General features: G+C 33.7%; 1 long non-coding RNA gene across 1 annotated transcript; it reads left to right on the top strand.

Annotated features, from left to right (window-relative positions):
• Window positions 1-492: 492 nt before the first annotated feature.
• Window positions 493-6912, top strand: LOC106683398 (uncharacterized). The gene is made up of 5 exons (XR_001343546.2): window positions 493-613; window positions 2840-2957; window positions 3043-3091; window positions 6194-6341; window positions 6434-6912. It is a non-coding gene; the product is annotated as an uncharacterized lncRNA (long non-coding RNA).
• Window positions 6913-9000: the final 2088 nt, after the last annotated feature.

Genomic DNA, 9000 nt, shown 5'->3' with positions numbered 1-9000 from the left:
TCTCTCTTTACTAATAGGACCATTTAAAATGGACATTTCATAATTAATAAATAAATATTACAGGTAACCTTAAAATACCAAAGGTAGTAGAAGGTAATACTCGACACGATTTATTCCTTTTTTCACATAATAAAGCATTCACTAATTTGTTGTTTTTTTTGTTTTAGAGGGATCGGAAAAAATAAAAATAAAGTTAGTATTGTTTAGTCGTTCACAGAGTGTTCTTCTATCTACCTATTACCTTTTTTTCTTCTCGCTGTCAATCAAATTATATCATTATTGATAATCATTCATTATTACTTATTGGTGTTATACCCTGGTCTATCAGCGACACAGCTCATGATACTAACAAACACTAAAAATCAATAAAATAATTAAAATTTAAAATAGAACATTAACTTTTTAACTTTTCAATTCATTGTTAAATAAATTGCTACGTTACAAAAAATGAATAAACATAATTCATTCCACACAAAAAAAGTTCATCACAGACACACACAAAATAAAGTATTAAAAAACTAAAAAAAACCAAAAAAAAAAAACCTTCCACATCACTGATTGAACATAAACGTTTCCATTTGACCAATCCCAACATGACCCCGTCACAGATAAGGTTAAATTAAATTTTAATTATTATATTATTTAGTACTATACATTACGATAGGTAAATGCTATGGATTTTTTAAAATATAAATTAGGTTATTATGTGTAGTAAACTTGTCTATCATAATCACCTTTATTATATTTCATCTCTAACAGTTAAACCTGAATATTTGAGTGCTACCCAATGCTTACTTTCTCTACATATCTGCCGTATCATACCATTGTAATCTAACATTAACTAGATTTATTTTTATGTAAATACAGTTGTAAATTTCAATAAATAAAAAAAAATTAAATATTTCATTAACCTTTTATTTTATTTATATTTTCAATATACAACGTCAAGAACTACAATGCTTGTAGGCAGTGGTTCGATTCGTTACTGAGTTGGAAAAAACTGATATTTCACTAATTTTTGTATGAACAGGTAATTAAGTCTCAACTATACCATCGTAAAGTAGATAAAATGTATAGCAAGGAGCCTTGTGGATGGACCAAGAGCGATTTTTTTTTTAAATCATAATTTTCTATAAATGATTTAAATAGCTTTAATTTTATATGAATGAAGTCGAGTCCTGTAGGGATTGTCCAGCTTCGGCGATAAGTGTGGTATGGAATCATGATTTAGGCGTACGGAAAAAATTATTTTAAAGAATGATAATAGGGAGTGAATACAACAACTGAGTCCAGGATTCTACAAAGGAAAACGGGAAACACAAGTCCAGTATTCTTTCACGCAAGACACCATTTTTAGTTGAATAAGAAACGGAATTAAAATACTATTTAAGTAAGGGTAATTCTTAATTGCAGCAGAGTAATTAAAATATATAAAACAATTGTCCCAAAAAACTAGTAAAGTTTGTTTTTGTTAAAACCGTTTGTAGAGTGCTTTCAAGCACAAAGTTTATGTTTTCGTAAAATAGTGAACAGAAGGTCCCCTTTAAATGGTTTTTAAATATAAAAAAAAAAATACTTTTTTTTGGAGATATTTTTGGTGAGGTTACTATACTGCAATTTCGGATAGCCCGACTTAAATGGTTTTATTCTTCCGTTCCTATTCAATAAAAAAGGTTTCTTGCTTTAAAAAAATACTCGAATTTCCTACTTCTCAGTTTGTAATCGGAACACAAACCATGTGGTTTTTGAGGCCTACTATCACATTTTCGAAGATTGCCCATCACTTACGTGATACCATGCCAATAAACCTAATTTCGTACCCCCCTTGGCCAAGTCTGAGGCAGGATCTAGTTCGGAAGAAAACTAGATTTCATATTTATGAAGTTAAAGCCTATTAAATGTAGAAGGTTTTTCTAGAAACCAAACAAAGGGCTAAGAAAACCATTAATAAGTTTAGTGCTATTAACATTTCATTTTATTTAGTTATTTATTACTATTTACAACTGTACTTGTAATTGGTAGCACTCTAATCATATTTATACTAGAAGGTCTCGAGGCCATCTTCATTTCAGGCGCCTCGGAAGATTGTCAGGAAAAGAAGAAAAAGCAAAGTTAGAAAATATAGTTAAGGAGTTTATCATGGAAGGATAATCGTGACTTGATTACCTAGAATAGTTTATGTTTCCTATTCAGCAAAAAGTGATTCGCTGAAAAAAAAAATAGCGTCAATTTTCTTACAATAAGTGGCAAATCCGAGCGGGGGTGACGGTAGCAGCGTGGCAACGCGCCTAGCCTCCAACCCATACGTTGTGAGTTCAGACCTCGGCCCTACCCCGGTTTTTTTTTTCAAGCATAACATTATGCAATACTCACAGCCCCCTCCCGAGCATTTGTGAGGCATGTTAGCCTATGAGTGGCACTCACAAAAAATAGGCGTGGGAGTACGAACCCATCCCCATGAAGACTACGTCAAAAAACGCGTGATGTATTTCCTTAGTGCATCCCGCCAGGCCTTGAACCTCCACGATCTGTCGCGCCAATAATAATAACAATTATTATTATTATTAGCAACAGTCTGTTCTCTTAGACACAGCACGTATAGTGCGAAAGGTTTTAAATATTTGAGTACATAAAAATAAATAAATAAACAAAAATATGAAGGTGGTTGGACTTTTAGATCCCCCACCTCAGATACTCAACCCGCAAGAGCGAGAAAAACTGAGAAAAACCATTCTCTACATCAACTTTTTTGTAGCTCTTAATGTCTAATATCACTATATACATACACATATATGTGTATGTCTGTATGCTCCTTCATGAAGTTTGCTTTTTATTTCAGAGCTGATATATCAAAGTCTTAATGATTCAAGCTGGAATGCCGCACATATTTGATCCATTATAAATTTCTGGAAACCAAAGACCAACAAATATTCCGTCATCATTTTTGGAATACGAAGGTATTTATTTCTTATATTTTAGTATTTTGAGAAAAAAAAACCTTTAGTGCATTGTTTTTAATCAAATTTTATTTTTCTTGCTTAGATGTCTCAATACTTCGATAACGATTGTCCCTTAGACAGAAAAAGATTGGGTAATTTGATTTATTTATTTTATTAACTTAATTGTTTTTTTTAATACAATTAGTTATTCTTAGATTATTCCACTTATTTAATATAAAATTGTAAAATAAGATACTAAATTACTCATCATTTTTTTGTGTATGTCTGAACTTACTCTGGAATCAGGCTAAGCTTGGATAGCGTAAAGATGTGCTTTTTTAAAAATAATTATATCATGTTTATTTATTTCCCGAACAGCCATTTTACCGATACAGAATATTTTTTAATTGCAATGGTCATAACCCTATAATCGGCATCTTAAATTTCTGTTCCTTTCAATTGTACCATTGTAAAGAGGATAAAATTCTCTTTAAGTACCATATGGTTTATCTAAATCAATTTAAAGGAACTTTGCGGAAGGATTAATCGCTGAACGGTTTATTTATTAATTTACTGTAGAATGTTTTTTTTCTCAGCACCCTGTTGGGTTTATAGCTTCATAAGCTTTAATTTTATTATAATTAGTCGCTAATTATTTTGGGATTGGTCAAGATTTGGCTTATGATTTGCCAAAAATTGGAGATGTGGAACAAAGTTTTTTTTTGTATCTACAGACCTTGTAGATCGTTGCCCGCCCGAACCAGCCTTATCAACGCCTGCCTATGTTGGGCTACTGCTTTCCAGTTTGCTGCATGCTGCTCTTTCTTTCTTGAACCTGTCTAGCCATCTTGTTTTGGGCCTCTCATGTGATCTCTTTCCAACTTTATTGGCATTCATAGTTGTTTAGAGGAGTCCTGATGGATTGCTTCGACACGCATACCAAGTCCATCTAAACCTTCTTGCCTTCATATCATGAGATATTTATTGACCAATCTCTGCAAGCACTGTTAGTTCTCCTCCATATATTAAGGCTCTGATCCCAGATCACCCCTGTAATTGAACGAAGGGGGTTCCGTTCGAATCTCTCGACTCTGCTTCTCAGGGTACCTGTTAGAGCCCAGGTCTTATATATCTATATATGAGACAAGGTTGATGGCAAAAATACAATGATTTGATAATATGACTGGACGTTAGCTCATGCGTTGGAGTTTTGTTCCTTGTTGAATTAAAATGGCGTGAATTCCCTTAATGTATTAGAATCAGCGCAGTGATGTAGTCATAGCTCGTATAGTCATATCATTAATTTTTTTTTTTGTTTTTGCTCATTTTTTTTCACCAATTAAACGGAACATGACAAAAATTTAAGAACCAGACTATAGGACCTTTTTGAGTGAGATGAGGCGTACTTCGAATTTGTAAACGACCAGAGGCGGCAGCTTGTATGGAAAATCTAGGACCACTAGATTGCTCAAAGTTGAGTGCAGCAAGTATGGGAGAAGCAATATCACGACGATTTGGTCGCAGCCAGGGGTGAAGAATGACCAGATCTGTAGAACGTTGAATAACGCTTCGAAGCCTGGAGAAAAGTGTCACCTGTACGTTGGGAATGAAACCATTTGGGAGAAGATCAAGTGGCTATGGCGTGATGAACACAGGAATAGACAGGACATTTGCCCGATGCAAGCTGATAGTGGAAACCCTTCGGGAGGACGAACGCCAGAGAGAGGTGGCTGTAGCATATCATCAGGGAAAAACAAATCACCGAGATACCTCGGAGACTCTGCAAGCGTCAAAGAGTACCTTTGGTGGGGGATGAAGAAGACAATCACAGAAGTCGTAGGAAATTACGAAATTTGTCTAAGCATGAAATATCACAGAAACCCACCAAAAGAGAGATAAGAAGAGACACATACCCCAGATGTACCGCTCAACGATCTGCAGATCGATACGTTTACATGGACAGGATATAAATGGATAACCATGATTGATATCTTCAGCAAGGCGGCAAAGGCGCACCAGTTGCTGGACAAGTCGTCGGAAGCAGTGCTGACAGCTCTCCGATTGTGCTTCCAATTCTATGGAGTTCCGGAGCGCATCACATCGGACGGAGGCCGAGAATTCGACTGCCAGGATGAACTAAAATGAAGGACCTTGATGTGACATGGCACCTCAACACATCAAATCGATAAGACATTGGAACTGGATTTAGCAATGCCAAAGGTTATAGCGGCATATAATTATTCCGTACACACCGTTACGGGGTTTTCACCATTTGATATCCTCTTTCGGCTTCGAGGACACCGGCAATGAAAGTTATGGGAAAAGACCTGGGGAAGAATGGAAAAGGAAAAGTCCAGGAGGGTAGCTCGGGAGAATTTAAAGGTCACAGATAGGATGGGAGCAATCAAAATCGGGACAATCGTAATTAGAAAGTTGGGATCTAACAGGGGTAAAGAGATACAGCGATACGAGGGTCCATTCAGGGTGATAATTATAAGGGAACACAATATTGTAACAATTGAAAGTATCTGAGAACCCAAAAAGAGGAGAAATGTCCATATTGAAGAATTAAAACTTCCGACAATGACAATATAAAACTGAAGTGTTCTCATACTAGATTAGACTAGAGAAAATTTAGTTATTAATTCTATTTATAGTTTTTAGTTTTAAGATTGTTATTAATTTTGGTAAATATTGTCTTTTTCATTTTATGTTTTTAGTTTTTTTTAAATTTTATTCTCAAGTTTAAATTATGCATTTATTTAATTTTATTTATTATGTATGCATTTATTTAAGGGATCTTGTAGGTTTTTACAATGGTATGTATATAAGAATTTTTTTTATTATAAATAGCTTTTCTTTATTGTTTTTATTTTCTATGTTATTATATTGTATAGTATTAGTTTACGAGGATTGTTCGTAAACTGGTGGGGGGGGAGTTGCTGTCTGAGTCAGCTGTTACTTCGCTGTCAGCTGACTGAGGAGATCAGCTGTTCGAATGTATATAAAGAGATGTACCATGTTACAGCAGTTCAAGCGTGTTAGATCATATTCCTTCTTCCTTCTTCTCTTTTTTGACATTTTGCTTTCACTGATACTTAACGTTATATATATGTAAAATACAAATTATTAGAAAAATATGGAGATAAACCTACACCACAAATAAAACTTTTTATAGTTTAATTTATAAGCAATATGCATTATGCATATATCAATAAGATTCATACATTTTAATAAGGTTTGCCATATTTTAGGGCTATGCTCATGGATGTTTTTACACACAATGGCCGCTTTCTACCCCGATAGACCAACCGTAGAAGAACAAAAAGATATGCTTTTATTCATACACCTTTTTGCCAAGTTTTATCCATGCAAGGAATGCTCGCATCATTTCCAAAATACGTAAGAACTCTTTGTATTATCCTTTTATTTACATTTAGTAATTAATTAAACGTGTTCTATATATAACGGCTTCATGAAAATTTTCGTTTCAGCATTCAGCGCTTCCCACCAAACGTAACATCTAGACAAGCTTTATCGCTGTGGTTTTGCGAAATACATAACGTTGTCAACAAGCGCTTAAACCAAATGATCTTCGACTGCAAGTTTGTTGATCAACGCTGGAGGACAGGTTGGGAGGACGGGTCTTGTGAACAATGAAGCGAGTATATTTAAGTTCAACAAAGGTGTCATGACAGAATTTATAAAACATAATAGAAGCATATGGAAGTGGCAATATATCTCAACATCATTGAACAGAAATTCGGACCTTTGTATTTCAAAAGTTTCAATCCATAAGAAAATACTTAAGAAAAGGTTATGGAAAATGTTATGTCCCATTTAGCAAAAAACGAATTAAAATATTCAGGCAATAAAAACAAAGTGCTTTTAAAAGTAACATAAATGAACAACTGAGATGTTGGAAGACTTCGAAAAAAAAATCTATCACTACTAAATAAACACATTCCAAATTAATTGAAATACTATTTTTTTTCTTCAAACCTTACGTATTAATATCATTACAATATAAATTTTGAGAAAGGTAATTAAATTAAAATATAAATTCGGAACAAATGGCCCTCTTGGAAAAAAATCAATTATTTAACGTCATTTATTCTTAACTCTAAATGATTTCAGAAAGCTAACTTGAAACACTAGTTCTCTCGTACAACTTTAAAATTTTTGTAACAGCATGTATTTTTTTACTGATATTATTCTAAAATTAATACAAATATTATTAAAATTCTGCATTTGGCTACCTTTAACAGATATTTTTGCCCTGAAGAGATGTTTTCTTAAAATAAATCTCACAACATTCATCATTCACCCCAGTAAGATTTGAGTCCGTCTACAATTAACTTATCCATTGATACTTACTTGTAACAGACATTACAGCCAGTCAATCCTGAAGAAAGCCTAATTAAGGACGAATAATAAAATGAGTTGCACTTATTTTTGTTAGTTCCTGCTCTCCCCACCCCCCTCTTGACCATTGTATCTACCGTAGACTATAAACATCTCATTCTAATAGTGGATTCAAATAGACATATGTCATACCATCTGGATCAGTAGAAAGGTAAGTGAAGATCTTGGTTATAATTTTGCAAACGCCTGAAAAGAAGATGGCCACGAGACCAGCTAATGTAAAATGTCATTAGAGTGCTACCAGTGGGTAGCTGCTCTACACGCCTGTAGCACTCCATTTTAACTAAGACCTTATTTACTAAATGTATTATGTAATATACAGTAGTAAATTTCAATAAAGTTATTTAAAAAAAAAATTGCAAATAAAAATTTAATTGACATCAAAGACTGTGATTGTGAATGTTACGCCGGGGGTTAATACAAGTATCTTGAATAATGGGCTGTATAAAAAAAGATGACCGTTTTATCAAATTTAAGATTTCAAAGGACTGTAAATATTTTAATCCTATTTAATACTTACCAATATTTAATAATCCCATTAGAGCATTCTCTAATTTTATTTGATCCCATTTGACTTCTTCAAAAAAAAGGCACAGTTTAGTTGTTTGTTTCAAAGAAGGAACATAACAGTGTCCTACGAAATTCACGTCATTTTAATGCATTATTGGAAAAACATTTCACAGCAACTCGTGAAATCATTAAATGTGTAGGAGAAGGTGCCATTGACCAGCGCACTGCGCAGAGTTGGTTTGAAGAATTTAGGAGTGGAGATACGACGTTGAAAAGTAAGAAGGGCTTCGGGCCACCATCAATGGATATTGATGAGGTTTCTGCAGGAAACTGTTAAGTTAAATCCGTCCACAAGTACTCGCGAACTTACCAGGGAGTGTGGCGTGTCGAAAGATACTGTCGTAATCTAGTCTCTATAGCGAAGGTGAAAAAGAGCAGTAGACTGGTACCTCACGAACTTACTCCTCAGCAATCACTTCCCGTCGAACCGAAGAAAAGTTTAAAGACCTTCATAGGTTCAAACTCCTACCTCATCCACCATATAGTCCAGACCTTGCAGCATCGGATTACTGCTTGTTTCGATCCATGACCTATTTTCTTCAAGGGAAAAAATTGATAATTTTGCGGAAGTTGAAATTGTTGCTCAAGAGTTCTCTGACAGTCATCCCAAGGAATGTATCAGCGTGAGATCGAGAAATTGGCTAGCAGATGGCTAATGACGGTAGAAAATTGTTATAAAGATAACAATGGTTATACTTTGAGTATAGATCGTATTTTATATCAAAGAAATAATAATAAAAATATTTGGTTGAAAAATGGTCATATACCTATTACATTTCTTGTTTTGCGCACTCAGAATGTTGTATAGAAGCATTTTCTCGATTTGCTTAAGTCCCTATACAAAATTTTCCGCATCTATTTAGTTTTTAATCTAAAACTAAACATAACTATTCTCATTTATAAATTATAAAGACTGAAGCCCAGGCTGATACAAGACATTCTGAAATAAACTCTTTATTTATTTATTTTTATTGTTATAATTATTTTACTTAATTGTTCTCTGTTCTAATTATAATTTCAGCACAATTAAATTTTCATTTTATTTTTTTAATTAATTTTATAAATA

Source organism: Halyomorpha halys, unplaced genomic scaffold (genome assembly GCF_000696795.3).
Source record: "Halyomorpha halys isolate HHAL.00 unplaced genomic scaffold, Hhal_1.1 Scaffold27.1, whole genome shotgun sequence".
In the NCBI taxonomy this organism is placed as follows: Eukaryota; Metazoa; Arthropoda; class Insecta; order Hemiptera; family Pentatomidae; genus Halyomorpha; species Halyomorpha halys.
The sequence above is the reverse complement of the archived record's forward strand: the minus strand, read 5'-3'. Positions and strand labels throughout refer to the sequence as shown.